The following is an 18,425-nucleotide window of genomic DNA, read 5'->3' on the forward strand; positions in this document are numbered from 1 at the left end:
TAGTGGGGAAAATAAGTTATTTAATATTAAATTTTAATGTGGGGTGCATTCAACATTTTTTGGGATGCTAATAAAAAAAGCCATTTGTAAATCATGGATGGATTTTGTTTTGCATTTTTATAATCAAATCAAGTAGCAGTGTAACACGTAAAATTACAAACTTGAAGCAACTAGAGAGAGCAAAAATTAAGATGTAGAGATATCCTCAAACTTGCAACATACTGTATGGAAGCTAACCGTAGAGGATTAGAAGCAAACTGCGGCATGAGTTGCAATCAATTGAACAAAAGCATAGTAGTTTAACTTTGTAGTAAAAACCGTAGGCAAATGAAGAACAATGTTCTCTTTCATAACGAAAAAATTATTTTATCCACTATCTTCATTAGCCAAATCGTTTCACAAAACCAAAAACACAGAATTATATCTTGAACAATGCCAATTAATGATTTCCCATTTACTTAAGCCCAACATCAAAGCCAATGAACTGATGAAAGAGCGAAAAAGAGAAACGAAACACCTCAATTAAGCAATTAAATGGAGTATTACTTGATAGAGCTGGAAAATTACCCAGTTCTTCAGATAGAGGATCAAGAGTGACTGATGAGAGTGCAGAGAAATGAACGATTGAGAAATTCAAGCTCTGAGCTTAAAGTTGGGGCTTCCACTTTCCAACTGGGGGAGAAATAGCAGAGAAAACACAGAGAACCAATCCACCAAAAATATTAATCAAATGGGTTTCTTCTAATTCAAAATTTGGACCACCCAAATTCCGATGAAGCAATAACCATTCAAAATTCCAACATATTGAAGCCCTCACAGACTACAAATTATCCATACCCAGCAATAAAAATTTTGAAAACAGTAATAATGAAGGTAAAAGAAATTAAAGCTACAATCATTCTCTAAATCTCAGGCACCAATCCAAATCGCCAGTAATTTGCACATAAGATAAGAATCTAGCAGTATTTCCTTTGTTTAAAACCCAAATTCAAGAAATCATGAAAAATGTAAACTTTATATGGTAATTGAAGCTTTATCTGCAAATCAGCAGCAACAAACGGAATCCAATGGCATATACCTAAAAAGTGAGAGAGAGCTGAGAGATGAGTGAGAGAATCGATAAACAAAACCTCCAAAATCACAAAAGGAAATTTGAACAGAAAACAAATTTGCAAATCCAAAATCACAAAAACATTAAGAAAGCTGTAAAACTCACTAGGAAACGCTGGCTTTCTGGGTAAAAAAATTATTCGAATCGAATTGAAGAACCGAGGAAAGTTCTACTGGTTCAGTGGTTTTTCCATCAAGAAAGCACCTTGTTTGTAATTCGTGAGAGGTTAGACAGCAAGACTTCTCTTTCCAAAGAGGTAGCCCCCATTTCGCGATTGCCAAGCATCCTTCACAGTACTAACAGCAAAAAAACTCAAATAATTCCAAACCTCAACAAATCAAAAAAGGACCAACGCTCAAATAAAAATTTCATCAATTTGTTTATGCTCAATCTGCTATTCTTATTTCATTTCGAATTCTCTGAAAAAAATACATAAATCCATGAAATAAAAAAAAATCTACCCAAATGAAAAAAAAAAAGAAAAAAGAAAAAAAGAAATAGAAGCTTTCAACAGAGAGATTACCTCAACAACGGAAAGAAACATGTGACTTCTTCAATTTGAACAAAATTCAAGGTAAGAGGCCAAAACATTATGATTATTCAACTAGTAAATAATGGATTCACCACATTTATAACTCAGGAAATGCAATCCACCATCAAAATTCTATTGATTAAATAGTGAACCCTATATCTTTTGCTAATGAATATTCAAAGTATTTGGTGATAAAATAATGCACAATGGAATAGATTAATCATCAATTAATTTTAATTATTGTCACAGCCCGTTCCGGCTGTGAATGGACGAAATTGCCCTTAAGAAATACTAAGTATGTGAAGCTCAAGTTGATAATTATCTAGGTTCCTAAGTTTTGAAAATAAAATGGAATTTAATAAGGATGGAACTTAGATTTTTAGGTTAAAATTTTGTGGTTTGGAGTTGGGGATTGGAAAAGGACCACGTGGGATCCCCACACCCCTCAATCCTCTCCCTATTTTCTGCATGCTGTCTCTCTCTCTCTTCCCTCACGACTCTCTCACTCTCTCTGTCACTCTTCTTCTCCGTTCGAACCAAACCAACCACAAAACAACCTTAAACTTCCACCCACGACGGAGTTAAGACCACCATCGAACTCCTGGAACCTCCACGATCACGTAGACACCATTTTCAGGTAAGGAATCCTTCGTTTTCGCGTTGAAAACTCGAGGTCTGAGTTTGGCACTATTCATGAACTTTTTGTTGGTTGATTTTTAGGACAATCCAAGCTCATAGTGAGCTTAGTGAGGTCCCAAGGAAGCTCGGAGTGCTTCGTTGGAAGTTTTTGGACGTAAGAACACGGAGATTGACAAGTTCAAAGTTTGGCCGGAGCTTTCGAGGCTTTTTCCAGCGAATCCCCGGCGAGTTAGGAGTCGAGGTAGGTATCAATCTCTTCGTCTCATCAAGTACTACAACTTTCCTTTTTGTTTCACTCAATTTCGTTGAGTATTGAAGAAGTTATACTCATTTGAATCTTACCCAGTTTCCGGCGACCTCCGAGGCTTTCGAGGAAGTTTCCGGCCAAACCACGGCGAACTAGGTGTTGTTTAATGTACCATTCTCTTTATCTCTTCAAGGGCTACAACTTTCGTTTTTGAATCACTTGATTTCGTTGAGAAATGACAAAGTTATGGCAATTTGAAAAACTGCCCAGAAAACGGCCGCCGGAAAAACCAGTCCGGCGACCCAAGGAAGAAGAAGGTGCGCGTGGGGGCGCGTAGGGGCGCGTGCTACAGTAAAAATTATTTTAAAAATATGTCGACGTCCGTGACGTCGAGTAGATCACTGTGGTATATTCATATACCCAAATTGAGCACCGTATGAGAAAGTTATTAAGGATTGTTGGTTAGGTGTTCGAATAACGTTTTATAGTTTTCGCATTAGGTGAAAATGTGAATTGATGATCCGACCGTTGGATCGTTACCAAACTTTGATACGTTGTAATACGTAATATGTGAGGATTATTGGAACTTACGGATTGGGAATCCGAGTTACGGATCTTCCGGAATTGGAATTGTAAGTTCATAAAATAAAATGTTAACCGTCACTTAGTTTTGGAAATTGACGGAGATCCGACCGTTGGATGGTAATGAAATTTTAGAATGTTATCCTAGAGATATATTGTGGACCTCTGGAAGTTATGGATTTAAAATCTGAGTGGCAGATCTTCCGGATCGATCTACGTAGTGACGTATTTTATATAAGTTATATATTCTATCGATATGAATTCTAAGGTTGGAATTGATTATTGTTTTAGGCGCCGATCGTCATGACGCCTTGGTGTATTGTGCTAGGGAGTTGTAGGGCGAACTCCAGGTGAGTGGGCAGTTTTGTTTTCCGTATACATATATACTTGCCGTTTTCCCAGAAATTGAAAATGCATGAAATTATGTTTTAAATGAAAATGTATAAAAGTATATGAGATATATTAGTTGAAATGCCATGCATAGAAGTATGCGAAAAGTATATAGAATTATATGAAAAACGTGAATCGAATTGCCATGCATGAAATGATATGAATTGATATATGATGCATATGTATGAATTGGTGCGGCGGACGCACAGGTGAGTATCAGGTGAGTATTTAAATACTGTTATGATAATGTTGATGTATATTGAGCTCAAATCCTGCACCATGGTTTAGTGCTTATAGTTTTCACCGCATCGCACGCTCGCCTTGGATCCAAGTAGATGCTGGTCGCACAGTCCACGCGGAGTGGGTGCGACGGGCCAGTCGAAGAGTGTTAGTGAGATTTCGACTGGTTGGTGACCTTAGATTATGTGCACAGATGATTGATGAGAGAAGCACTAGAGCGTAATATTAACCATTAAGTCGTACAGACTACATTAGGTGGTTCCGACTTATGTGCAGAAGGCCGTACAGGTTACAGCTAGTGACTCCGGCAATAGGCCGTACAGGTCACAGTTGGTGACTCCGGCAGAGTGAGAGTAATAGATTTTAAGCTCTAGGTTCAACCGTACAGGGCTATTAGAGGGCCTCCGGTTGATTTCTTTCTTGCACCTGATATGATTATTGTTGATGCATCCATACTTAACTGTTGAATTAGACATGGCATGGCATGATTGATAAAGAAAAATGTTGAGATAGTAAAAATGAAGTTTTGAGAATATATATGTATATTTATATTTTACATTTCTGGGAAAGTATACAAGTTTTACGGAGAGGGGTTACAACGTTTTGAGAAATGTTTGGATTTGGAAAAGAATTGTTTTACTGACCCACTCAATTTTGGTTTTGCGCCCCTCCAGGTTCAGGAATCACAAAGGTGTGGTGACTACGAGGAATTCGACGGTGTTCTGACAGATTGGACAAAATTAGGACTCACCTTCGGGTGTATCAACTTATAAATTGTATCTTAAAGCTTCCGTACTGTGCAAATGGTTACGTCACTCTCACGTGACGGCCAACATGCCCTCCTTCGGGACGGGGTGTGTCAGTTGGTATCAGAGCAGGGTTGCAATCTTGGACATTTTGAGAAGTTCTAGTGAATTCTGTCAGAACTACACCGCCTCGTAACAAGCCACTTAGTTAGAGGAATTTAGTCTCCCTAATATAGCGGTTTAGGGAAAACTATTATTATGGTGATTCAGTCTATTATAAAAAGGGACATTTTAAGACGGGTTATGAGTTGAATTTGAATCACCTTATGGAATGATGAACCTGAGGGAACGAAGTAACGGTTTAACCATTTGGAAAAGATGTTTCAGATTATGCAAGTCAAAGGAATCTTCCTTCTGACAGGGGGTATTTTGGGTGACCATTATCCATTATACTTCTTACCAGGAATATACGAGATGCTGTTGAGTCTTGAGGACTCTGAGAACATGAGCAACGAGAATAAAGAAGAATAAGAATTGAATGGGAATCAAAAGAAGACGATAAAGTTAATGATTCGTCATATCAAGGATATAGAAAGATTCAGAGCTTCGAAAGAAGTGAAGCTAGAGTTAATTCTTCCAGCTGAGGTTTTAATGTCGCTGGTCAGAGTAAAAGTGATGGATATACTGGTAATCCCAGATATTTGAGACAAGGTGTCTCGAGTAAAGGAAATGTACCTTGTGCAGCAGGTACAAAATTAACACTTTGGGAAGTGTGAAATTAATGAATGTGTTTATGTGAACAGAGGGGACACAAAATTGTGAATCGTCCCTAGAATCAGTTGTACTCAACAATTTTCCATGATATCATAGTGTCGATTCAGCAGAGTTATGGACTTAGTAGTTTGGTCGGATTGACCGTGAGTACAGAGAGATTTGATGAGTTATATGTTCAGCCATACAGACCATGAGAAGTGGATTCGATTGACACATGAGAAATTGGTGAGTTATAGGCTCGGCCGTACCGACCACGCGGAGTGGATCCGGCCGACGTATTATTGAGATAAGAGTTGAATCAGCCGTATTGGTCATTCTAGTTGACTTCGGCTTATATATTTCTTATTATGTATGTTATTACCTAGAGAGTAGTAAATAAATGTAGTTGAGACGAGTGTATGTATTTTGCATTGAGTGACAAAATAGTAATGTTATATCTTTGAGAGTGGTTGCCTACTTATCGAGACAACGATGATTTATCAGTATTGCGGGATGCAGACCGTAATATTAATAACTCATTCGTGGATTCGTTAAGCAAGCAAACCGGTAGGTTATTTTATGTTAGTATTGTACTTATTTAGAATGCTTAATAATAATAGAATATATATTGTATCAGTTAATTCTGTTCCATTAGATTGGTTGGTTATAATTGTGACAAGACGAAATGTTACGAGAAACCAGTACTTTCCATCGATCTGGATGACCAGAGATTACTTTTGTAAGTATGCAAAGTGGATTGAGTCAGGCCATTATTTATGATGTGAGAGCAAAGAGATTGTTTTCGAAAGGCTGTCAAAAATATTAGCTCATGTGGTGCTAAATGATGTTGTTTGGAGTAGTGTGAATAATGTCAAAATGGGTTAGACTTTCTTGATGTCTTCCTTGAAAGTATACCTGGATTGCCTTCAGGCAGAGATATGAGGTTCACTATTGATTTGTTGCCAGGTATAAATTTATGTTAAAGATTGGTTCATGATGAGTTAAGGGAATTGGAAATTCAGTTGAGAGAATTGGTTGATAAAAGTTTTATTCAACCTAGTACAACACTGTTGAGGAGTACCAGTTTGTTGGTGAGAAAGAAAATGGACTTAGAGATTGTTCATTGATTATAGATAATGGAATCGGGTAACGAATGAGAACCGTTATCCATTGTGGTGTATTGACGCTCATTTGATCAGTTCAAAGGTGCTTGTATATTTTCAAAGATTGACTTGAAGTCTGTTTATTATCAATTGAAGATTATGAGTAACGTTGTTCCTAAGATTGTTTTTCTGGACTCATTATAGTCTTTATGAAGTTTGGTGATGCTATATGGATACTCATGCTGTTTTATGAGTTATTGGATGAAGTATTCCAATAATGCCTTGATAAATAGATATCATTTTCATTGAAGATATTCTGGCATATTCTGAGCCAGAGCAGAGCATGTAAACATATTAAGTTGGTGAAGCAAAGATTGAGAGAACGTTGGTTGTATGCTAAGTAGCAAATGTTAAAGTTAGATGAATCAGGTGGCATTCTGAGATTTGTTATATATTCTTAAGGTATTCAAGTGAATCCTTAAAAGATACCAGAAATTGAGGAATTGGAACAACCACGAGCTGTAATTGAGATTTGGAATTTCTTAGCTTACCAGGCTATCTTGGATGGTTGTGAAAGATTTTTCAGTCATTGTTTTGTCATTGACGAGACTGTTGAGAAAAGAGGTTATGTATGAGTGGGAAGGAAATTGTGAGCAAAGGATTCAACAACTGAAGTATTTCCTCACTCATGCACGTATTTTAATATTCCCAGAAGATAGCGATAATTATCGGTATATGGTGATGTTACATTAAATGTTCTTGGATATGTATTAATGCAAATGTTAGGGTGATTGCATATGTTTCATGACAAATGGAACCTCATAAGATGAATTACCCTACTGGTGATTTGGAAGTCACGATTACCATCCTTGCTGTGAAGTTATGGAGACATTCTATGTTGATAAGAATGCAAGATTTTACAAATCAAAAGAGTCTCCAATATCTGTTTACTCGGAAGGATTTTAATATGAGGCAACAAAGGTGGATTGAATTACTTAGTGATTATGATTGTACGATCAGGGTGATCGTGAATTGTTGTAGCTGAAGCACTTGATAAGAAGACTGCAGTAAGAATTAATATCTGGTACGCTTGCCATGATTATCTTCTTGTGGATTGGAAACCAACTAAAGTAAAGTTAAGAATGAAAGATCGAGAAGAAGTTATACTTGCTAAGTTTCAAGTTAGGCCTTTTGGTAAGGTCGTACTCGAGACTCAAATGGTATGTGAATACAAGCAAACGAAAAGTATGTGCCTAATGCTGTGGGTTTAAAGCAAGCAATTTTGGACGAAGTACACTGTTCAGCTTCTGCAATATTCCGAAAGTAATAAGGTTTATCATACCATTCGACATTTTTATTGGTCAGCAGATTGAGGCAAAAAGAAATAAACCTTTGGATTGAGACAGCTATTTTCTGTTTCGAAACGGAAATGGAAAGATATTACTTTGGACTATGTGTACAAGTTTCCTTGTATACAAGATGGTTACGATCGAATGTGAAGTGATGGTTGGGCAACGTAACAAGTTAGTATATTTACTCCAGTATTGAGTAATAACTTTTTCCCAGACAGGACAACGGTACTTATTTGTTTTATGGAAAGAGAATTGGATTACGGAACTGCTGAGTTTCTTAAGTATGTTGGGTGCGCAGTTTCCGAAATAACGCCATAGGGTCCCTGAAGCGTGTCGTGTGAATGAAATGCTTCTGAATAGAGAAAGATTCGATCAAGAAAGAGTTTTAGTAGACCCTGAGACTATGGATGAGTCTCCTCAAAGTATTCAGGTGATTAAGTTAACCTGAAGTAACCAGGAATGGCAAAAGAGATCAACAGATGGATATGCCACTAATCGAGTGTGTAAGGTAAATGGTTTGATATTTTTGGAATTTCACCATGAACAGAAATAGTAAGATTCAGAAAGGAAGACAAGATAAGTCTTGAACACATCAGTCCATTTTGATCATTAAAGGAATCGACGAAGTTGCATACAAGTTTGTGATGCCTTCAGAATTGGCTAAGGCACATAATGTATTTTGTGTTCGATGCGTTGTCACTAGGTGGCAGATTTGTCACATGGGATTCTGGTGTAACTATTGAGAATTAAACTGGATCTAATTAGTGAGGAGCTAATGACGACTTTGGATTGGAAAAAGAATGTACTGAGAATTAAGGCAGTGTAAGGGGTAAAAGTTTTGTGAAGAAAATCATTCAGTAAAATATTTATGTTGGAGAAAGAGAATCGGATGAGAGAGATTTACCCGAGGACATTTTATGAGTATTGGTGGATTATGATTGTATGAAATTTCGGGGACGAAATTTTATAAGGTGGGTAGATTGTCACAGCCCGTTCCAAAATATTACATTCGTGGCTGTGAATGGACGAAATTGCCCTTAAGAAATACTAAGTATGTGAAGCTCAAGTTGATAATTATCTAGGTTCCTAAGTTTTGAAAATAAAATGGAATTTAATAAGGATGGAACTTAGATTTTTAGGTTAAAATTTTGTGGTTTGGAGTTGGGGATTGCAAAAGGACCACGTGGGATCCCCATACCCCTCAATCCTCTCCCTATTTTCTGCATGCTGTCTCTCTCTCTCTCTTCCCTCACGACTCTCTCACTCTCTCTCTCACTCTTCTTCTCCGTTCGAACCAAACCAACCACAAAACAACCTTAAATTTCCACCAACGACGGAGTTAAGACCACCATCGAACTCCTGGAACCTCCACGATCACGTAGACACCATTTTCAGGTAAGGAATCCTTCGTTTTCGCGTTGAAAACTCGAGGTCCGAGTTTGGCACTATTCATGAACTTTTTGTTGTTTGATTTTTAGGACAATTCAAGCTCATAGTGAGCTTAGTGAGGTCCCAAGGAAGCTCGGAGTGCTTCGTTGGAAGTTTTTGGACGTAAGAACACGAAGATCGACAAGTTCAAAGTTTGGCCGGAGCTTTCGAGGCTTTTTCTGGCGAATCCCCGGCCAGTTAGGAGTCGAGGTAGGTATCAATCTCTTCGTCTCGTCAAGTACTACAACTTTCCTTTTTGTTTCACTCAATTGCGTTGAGTATTGAAGAAGTTATACTCATTTGAATCTTACCCAGTTTCCGGCGACCTCCGAGGCTTTCGAGGAAGTTTCCGGCCAAACCACGGCGAACTAGGTGTTGTTCAAGGTACCATTTTCTTTGTCTCTTCAAGGGCTACAACTTTCGTTTTTGAATCACTTGATTTCGTTGAGAAATGACAAAGTTATGGCAATTTGAAAAACTGCCCAGAAAACGGCCGCCGGAAAAACCAGTCCGGCGACCCAAGGAAGAAGAATGTGCGCGTGGGGGCGCGTGGACCCGTGCCTTCCTTGGCGCGTAGGGGCGCGTGCTACAGTAAAAATTATTTTAAAAATATGTCGACGTCCGTGACGTCGAGTAGATCACTGTGGTATATTCATATACCCAAATTGAGCACCGTATGAGAAAGGTATTAAGGATTGTTGGTTAGGTGTTCGAATAACGTTTTATAGTTTTCGTATTAGGTGAAAATGTGAATTGATGATCCGACCGTTGGATCGTTACCAAACTTTGATACGTTGTAATACGTAATATTTGAGGATTATTGGAACTTACGGATTGGGAATCCGAGTTACGGATCTTCCGGAATTGGAATTGTAAGTTCATAAAATAAAATGTTAACCGTCACTTAGTTTTGGAAATTGACGGAGATCCGACCGTTGGATGGTAATGAAATTTTAGAATGTTATCCTAGAGATATATTGTGGACCTTTGGAAGTTATGGATTTAAAATCTGAGTGGCAGATCTTCCGGATCGATCTACATAGTGACGTATTTTATATAAGTTATATATTCTATCGATATGAATTCTAAGGTTGGAATTGATTATTGTTTTAGGCGCCGATCGTCATGACGCCTTGGCGTATTGTGCTAGGGAGTTGTAGGGCGAACTCCAGGTGAGTGGGCAGTTTTGTTTTCCGTATACATATATACTTGCCGTTTTCCCAGAAATTGAAAATGCATGAAATTATGTTTTAAATGAAAATGTATAAAAGTATATGAGATATATTAGTTGAAATGCCATGCATAGAAGTATGCGAAAAGTATATAGAATTATATGAAAAACGTGAATCGAATTGCCATGCATGAAATGATATGAATTGATATATGATGCATATGTATGAATTGGTGCGGCGGACGCACATGTGAGTATCAGGTGAGTATTTAAATACTGTTATGATAATGTTGATGTATATTGAGCTCAAATCCTGCACCATGGTTTAGTGCTTATAGTATTCACCGCATCGCACGCTCGCCTTGGATCCAAGTAGATGCTGGTCGCACAGTCCACGCGGAGTGGGTGCGACGGGCCAGTCGAAGAGTGTTAGTGAGATTTCGACTGGTGGGTGACCTTAGATTATGTGCACAGATGATTGATGAGAGAAGCACTAGAGCGTAATATTAACCATTAAGTCGTACAGACTACATTAGGTGGTTTCGACTTATGTGCAGAAGGCCGTACAGGTTACAGCTAGTGACTCCGGCAATAGGCTGTACAGGTCACAGTTGGTGACTCCGACAGAGTGAGAGTGATAGATTTTGAGCTCTAGGTTCAACCGTACAGGGCTATTAGAGGGCATCCGGTTGATTACTTTCTTGCACCTGATATGATTATTGTTGATGCATCCATACTTAACTGTTGAATTAGACATGGCATGGCATGATTGATAAAGAAAAATGTTGAGATAGTAAAAATGAAGTTTTGAGAATATATATGTATATTTATATTTTACATTTCTGGGAAAGTATACAAGTTTTACGGAGAGGAGTTACAACGTTTTGAGAAATGTTTGGATTTGGAAAAGAATTGTTTTACTGACCCACTCAATTTTGGTTTTGCGCCCCTCCAGGTTCAGGAATCACAAAGGTGTGGTGACTACGAGGAATTCGACGGTGTTCTGACAGATTGGACAAAATTAGGACTCACCTTCGGGTGTATCAACTTATAAATTGTATCTTAAAGCTTCCGTACTGTGCAAATGGTTACGTCACTCTCACGTGACGGCCAGCATGCCCTCCTTCGGGACGGGGTGTGTCAATTATCAACTAAAAATAATATTCATTAAAATTGGGGTTTCAGCAACTCTAGATTTTGCTATTGATAAGTGCCAAAAGATGAGTGGCAGGGATGTAAACAGAGGTTAATGTTCCAGCTCAGCAGATCAGTTTATAGGTTAGTGTTTGTTAACCTGTTAAGTATGTGTCTTGAGAGCTAAGCAAGGTGTTTAGTTGTTGTATTAGTTCCTGAAACATTATATGGCAAACCAACGTCAGTTCCTATGAAAAATAAGATCACAGAATCTCAGAACAAACAATGAGAGAACATTGCAAGCAACAAAAAACATGAATAAATCCAATGTCAAAATCCAACTGACCCAAGCTTCTTTCTCACTCAATACTAAGTCATTCTTAGCTTCGTCTATTCGAGTAATCTGCACATGCATCCGGCAACCCACCTACACCATTAGGAAACAACATGTGTAAGAAGCAGATTAACAAATCAAACATATGCAACTATCTAAGGGAGGAAAAAGTTAAACAATGAAAAGTTGTTAGTTGAGGTAAATCATACTCCACAATGAAAATTAGTAAAGATTAAAGTACAAAACAATTGAGGTAAATCATACTCCAGAACGAAAAAAATTTAGAAATACAAAATTTAAATATTACCCATCATGCTAGACGCTTCTTCTAACACAATTACATTCACCTTTCTAATATCATAGTATTTTTTTCATTTCTGCAATCAATATCATCCAATCTTAGAATTTTTCATAAATTGGATGGTAGAGTGTAGAGCCTAACAAATGTTAGGCAGGCTGCTACAAAGATAGTAAAGCCCAACAGTTAGAGAACAATGGATATTCATTGTACTCAATATGCATGTATCTCAGGACCAAGAAAGTTTTGAAGAAACAGAAATGAAACTGTATAGCAGGTATCCAGCAGGGAACAAACACTATGAAACTGGCACTCAAGTACTGTAAGGAAAATCAAATTAGCATTCATCTAACCAGAGCTTCTAGCTGCTAACAATTAGTTGTTAAAACCCTAACACTAATCAAACAATCCAGCACATATATCTAGCTTTCTTCGCATCCCACCAGTAATAAAATGCATTCAAGCGCATAGTAGCAGCTTGCAAAGCAGTTTAAGTATGATAAACAGAAAAAAGGAAATGGAAACATGAAAACAGATGGAATAAGAAGTGCCATAAAGATGCGATATCTGACCATGTAAATAAGTGTTCTTGAGTGACATTACCAGTAGATCAGTAAGTTCACGATAGCGCTTCCTTAGCTCCATGTGTTCCTGCAAAATGGAAAATATAACCTATAAATAACATAGTGCTCAATATAACTTAGTAAAACTCTTCATATGAAGATATACGAAAAGAGAGGAAGCTAATATCACCTGGCGCGAGTAATGCTCTACATCCCTCTTCATGGAAGCCATCTCAACTCTCATTTTTTGGACTTCAGCTTGAAATCTAGCATTTCAAGAAGGTTGTTTGACAAAGCAAAAAATTCAAAACGCAAAGCTACAAATTGATAATAACAACACTGTTGGGCAATAAACAAAGGACACTTACCTCCAAAGAAGAAAGTTTGCCCTCTGCATCCCTCTGACCTTGGCGTGCACGGTCCACTTCTTCATGCCATGCCTGCACCTTAGTATTCACAACTATGAGTGAGTACTATAATACCATGGTGAAGATTTAAATATCCTCAACTAATTTGGGTTGGGCTGGGTGCCCATGTGACAATGACTATAGTCAAAATTTCAACAAACCAAAATAATATGCAGACAAATAAAATAGAAAATAAAGCCAGCTAATTTCATCAAAAGTTAAACAATTTGGACACATTAAGACGTCGAGGAGCAGGAAACTGACCTAGTTTCTGAAGGAGGCATCCGTCTCAGCCTCTCCAGCAGCCTTTCCCTGGTGAGCAGCATACTAGTTCTCTATCTTGTATGCTCTTTTCAGCTGGATCTTCTTAACTCGTTTCAAAAAAACGTCACACAGCCAAAAAGTAAACAGATTTGTACCAAGGAATACATAAGGAACCAATAAATGAGAAAAAGATCTACCAATAGAGGGATGAGAAGCAAACACTAGCAAATTATGAAGAAGCAGAGAAATGAGCACAGTGAAACCCAAAAATTCAAATGATGGTTTTAACAAAGCAAACGAGAACAAAATAATAAAAAAAAAGGTTTTTCAAACAGTGTATAACCTGTTGAATCAAAAGAAAGAACTGAAAACCCATACCTTCCCACACGTCCCTCCGTCACTTTGTCACTCACCCTGCTCACCAACCCATTAATTAACACCAAAAAAAGCACACAGCCATGCTTCCTCCTCTCTCTCTATCTATCTCTATATCCCTGTCCATGTCTCTCTCTAAAATGATAAATCCCCCAAAATCGGACCTAACATACTAAACAATTCCAAAAGCTAAGCTACCATTAAAGAATACAATAAAAATACACGAACTTATCTTTGATTTGAGGCATGCAGCGCAAGATCAGGCACCCACTCTCAGCAGGGTTCGTTCATGACCCCTACCCCGTTTCCCTGAAATCCCGACGACCCATTTGGTCTTCTCTGACCATACCCACTCTCCCACTTGTGAAATCCACCTGCAGCAACAGTGCCGAGAACCCTTCCCCTCCCCCTCGCTCTCCTTCCATCGCCATCGCCATCTCCCTCTCCCTCTCTCTCTCTCTCTCTCTCTCTCTCTCTCTCACACACACACACACACAGAGCCTTCATCACCGAAACCCTCATTCAACGACAGCAAATGAAACCTACCCGGTTACCCCTATCTCGCCCAAAACCGAAAGGACACAATTGTCCTTACCGATACACCATCCCCACCATCGGATTGTTATTTTTATGGGCAAAACTGTAATTTAAAATTTTGGGCCTGACCGGGGGCCGGGCTTCTTGTTGTGCTAAGATAGAACCAAACCTTTTAGAACCAACTCTTTGTAACCCACAGAAAATATATCAAATGAAATGCAAGAACAATATAGAAAAGACACCAAGATTTTAACGAGGTTCCTCCACAGTCAGTGTAACTGGAGTACGTCCTCGGAGCAGTAGGAGCTCACCCAATAATCCACTATCAACCAAATGGGAGTTTACAAAGTGTTGGCAATCTCACAACCCAAAAGCCCAATACACCCAATAGCTCTCACACACCAAAGAAACAAATAGAGAAAGAAATATAATGAATAATTTCTTCTCTATACATATAGCTCAAGGCTATTACTACAACAATTACTTTGGTTGATGATTACTAATCAAATGAAGCAGCAGCTTCTTCTTCTGTTTGGACTCACTGCAACTCTCCCTTGCTCTCTACAAAAAGAGCTCTTGGTTCTCTCTTGTTTTCATCAAACCGAAATGAGCTCTTTTTTTTTTTCTATTTGCTTCAAAGGCAACTTGTACCCATATTGAACCAACACCCACGGGTGTTGAAGAGAACAAAAAACCTTTTCCCTATTTTCCTCCCCAAAACAAGGAAAGGTGTTGTCCACCTTCTTTCTTTATAATTTTTTATAGCCAAAAGTTGTTTGGATTTTTGTGTAGCCGAAAGCATTTGCAAGTTGGCCACTATCCAACAATCTCCACCTTGGCCAAATTCCGAAAAACGCCATGACAAGCCAACCAACACAATTGATACACAACATCACTCCTAAACACTAGCAAGAGAACAACTCATGCCGAGCCAATTGCTCCAAAACTCCTACTGCTCAACGCCTTCTTTATATAGGCATAATGTGAGCCAAGTTCAAACAGTGAACAAACTTGGCTACACCAACAACCTTAGTCAACATATCAGCGGGGTTGTCTTTAGTTGGAATCTTCTGGAGAATGATTTCCCCTTCACCAACAATTTCACGAACAAAGTGATGACGCACATCTATGTGCTTGGTCCTCGCATGATGAACCTGATACTTAGCCAAATAAATGGCACTCTGACTATCACAATGTACCTCCACCTGCTTCTGATCAACCCCCAAATCTCTAATCAGCCCATGTATCCAAATGGCATCCTTTATAGCTTCAGCAACTGCCATATATTCAGCCTCTGTAGTAGACAAGGCAACAGACGACTGCAAAATGGACCTCCAACAAACTGGCCCTTTAGCCATAGTAAACACATAGCCTGTAGTAGACTTCCTTCCATCCAGATCACCTGCATAATCTGAATCAACATAACCAAATGCAAAATGACCAATACCAGAGTCATCTATCTCAAAGCATAAACCAACATCTCGAATACCATGGAGATACCTCAATATCCACTTAGCTGCTTGCCAATGCTCTTTACCTAGATTATGCATATATCGACTCACCATGCCAACTGCATGAGCAATATCCGGTCTAGAGCATACCATTGCATACATCAAACTACCAACCAAATTTGCATATGGTATATTTTTCATTTGCAGCTTCTCTTTATCATTTTTAGGACACTGTAGAGAACTCAATTTAAAATGAGGAGCCAAAGGGGTACTAACCGGTTTGGTTGAATCATGAACTCCAAACTTCCGAATCAATTTCTCAAGGTATTGTCTTTGATTCAAACTGACCAAACCCTTCTCTCTATCTCTAGTGATCTCCATGCCAAGGATCTTCTTCGCTTCACCAAGATCCTTCATCTCAAACTCATTCTTCATTTGCTTCTTCAATTTTTCAATCTCTTCAACATTCTTTGAGGCAATCAACATATCATCAACATATATCAACAAATAAATGAAAGACCCATCTTGCAACTTCTTGAAGTACACACAATGATCATATTGACTTCTAGAATAATTTTGGCCTCTCATAAATTTATCAAACCTCAAATACCATTGCCTTGGAGATTGCTTCAAGCCATAAAGTGATTTCTTCAATTTGCAAAACAAATTTTCCTTCCCTTTCACTATGTACCCATCCGGTTGACACATATAGATCTCTTCATTCAAATCACCATGTAGGAAAGCCGTCTTCACATCGAGTTGCACAAGCTCAAGATCATATTGTGCAACAAGAGCTAACATAATACGAATTGAGGAGTGCTTCACAACCGGAGAAAATATTTCATTGTAGTCAATGCCCTCCTTTTGTGCATACCCTTTAGCAACTAATCTTGCTTTAAATCTCACATTGTTTTTCTCATCAGCATCTTCCTTCTTGGCATACACCCATTTGCAACCGATAGCTTTCTTGCCCTTAGGCAATTTAGCTAACTCCCAAGTCTTGTTCTTCAAGAGAGAATTCATCTCATCACCCATGGCATTGCACCACCTCTTCTTCTCCTCACTCTCAATGGCTTCCTCATAATTGGATGGAATCTCTTCAGTGATAATAGGAAGAGCAAAAGCAACATAATCACTATACCGAGCTGGCTTGGTAATTTGTCTTTTTCCTCTGTTCTTGGCAATAGACTCTTGAGGTGAAACTTGCTCTTCAACTTGAATAGAATCTTCAAGTTCAACTTCTTCAACATCCTCATGGTCTCCAACTTCTTCACTTGTAGTGGCATCGACATCAGCGGAAATAGGATTTGAAGTATCAGAGGCAACTTTCTCAAGCTCCACCTGTTGGACATCTCTCACATTCTTCTCAGAGACTTTGTACATACTTTCTTCATCAAATGTCACATCTCTGTTGATTACAAGTTTTTTCATCTCTGGGCACCACAACCTGTAACCTTTGACACCACTACTAAAACCAAGAAAAATAGCCTTTTTGGCTCTAGGATCAAGTTTATTTTCAGTCACATGAAAATAAGCAGGTGAACCAAAAATACGGATATAGTCATAATCAGAAGAAGGTTTTCCAATCCATACCTCCATTGGTGTCTTACCCTGAACAGCAGCTGAGGGTAACCGGTTGATGATGTGACATGCATAATTAACTGCTTCTGCCCAAAATGACTTGCTTAAACCCGACTGAGACAACATACATCTAACCTTCTCAAGCAAGGTTCGATTCAATCTTTCTGCAACTCCATTTTGTTGTGGAGTTCCCCGAACACTGAAATGTCTCACAATTCCTTCCTCTTTGCAAACTTTAAAGAAATGATCGGATGTGTATTCACCACCATTATCCGATCTCAAAATCTTAATCTTTCTCCCAGTCTGGTTCTCAACCATTTTCTTCCAACCCAAGAAAATGCTTAACACCTCACTCTTGTGCTTCATAGTGTAGACCCAAGACCTTCTTGAATAATCATCAACAAAGGTCACGAACCAATGTCTACCACTCAAAGAGGGAGTCTTTGTAGGACCCCAAACATCCGAATGCACATAATCAAGAATGCCCTTCGTCTGATGTACAGCAGTACCAAACTTCACTCTAGTTTGCTTCCCCAAGACACAATGCTCGCAGAAATCAAGCTTACAGGTCGTGGCACCTTTTAGAAGACCTTTTTCACAAGCCCTTGTAGAGCTTTCTCACCGGCATGGCCTAATCTCATATGCCACAATCTAGTAGTATCTGAATCAGATGTGCCCATATTTTCAGAGACTACAGATGCTTCACCTGTCACAGTGCTTCCCTGTAATAAATACAAATGGCCACATCTAGGAGCTTTCATCACAACAAGTGCACCATAAGTAACTTTCAATGTCTGTCCATCTGAATGAAACCTGAAACCCTTGGATTCCAAAGTACCCAAAGAAATAAGATTTTTCTTCAAATTCGGTACATACCGAACACATGTCAACTCTTTAACCATGCCATCATGCAACTTCAAACGAACTGTACCAATCCCTTTTGTTGTGCAAGGATTGTCATCTCCCATAAACACAACGCCACCATCAAACTCTTTCAAGCTTGAAAACCAATCCTTGTGAGGAGTCATATGATGAGTACAACCCGTATCCAACACCCACTTAGTAGCACAATCAAATGATGAGGAAGTGGTTAAAGCAAAATCAGAAAAATCTGTTTCAACCTCAGCAACATTAGCTTCAGAACTTTCTTTTCCTTTGGTCTTCAATTTGGGACAATCTTTCTTCCA

The 18,425-nt window shown here is 38.6% G+C and overlaps 1 long non-coding RNA gene and 1 pseudogene across 2 annotated transcripts; both read left to right on the top strand.

Annotated features, from left to right (window-relative positions):
• LOC126633990 (protein DJ-1 homolog D-like) overlaps positions 1-18,425 on the top strand; it is a 71,906-nt pseudogene that overhangs the window by 50,589 nt on the left and 2,892 nt on the right.
• LOC126582135 (uncharacterized) lies at positions 1,909-11,482 on the top strand. 2 transcript variants are annotated; one of them, XR_007609276.1, is made up of 5 exons: positions 1,909-2,280; positions 2,364-2,523; positions 2,629-3,029; positions 9,864-10,295; positions 11,250-11,482. It is a non-coding gene; the product is annotated as an uncharacterized LOC126582135 (long non-coding RNA). The 2 variants fall into 2 exon arrangements; XR_007609275.1 differs by lacking the exon at positions 2,629-3,029 and adding an exon at positions 9,439-9,507 and having other exon boundaries at positions 10,237-10,295.

This window comes from Malus sylvestris, chromosome 9 (assembly GCF_916048215.2).
Source record: "Malus sylvestris chromosome 9, drMalSylv7.2, whole genome shotgun sequence".
Classification (NCBI taxonomy): domain Eukaryota; kingdom Viridiplantae; phylum Streptophyta; class Magnoliopsida; order Rosales; family Rosaceae; genus Malus; species Malus sylvestris.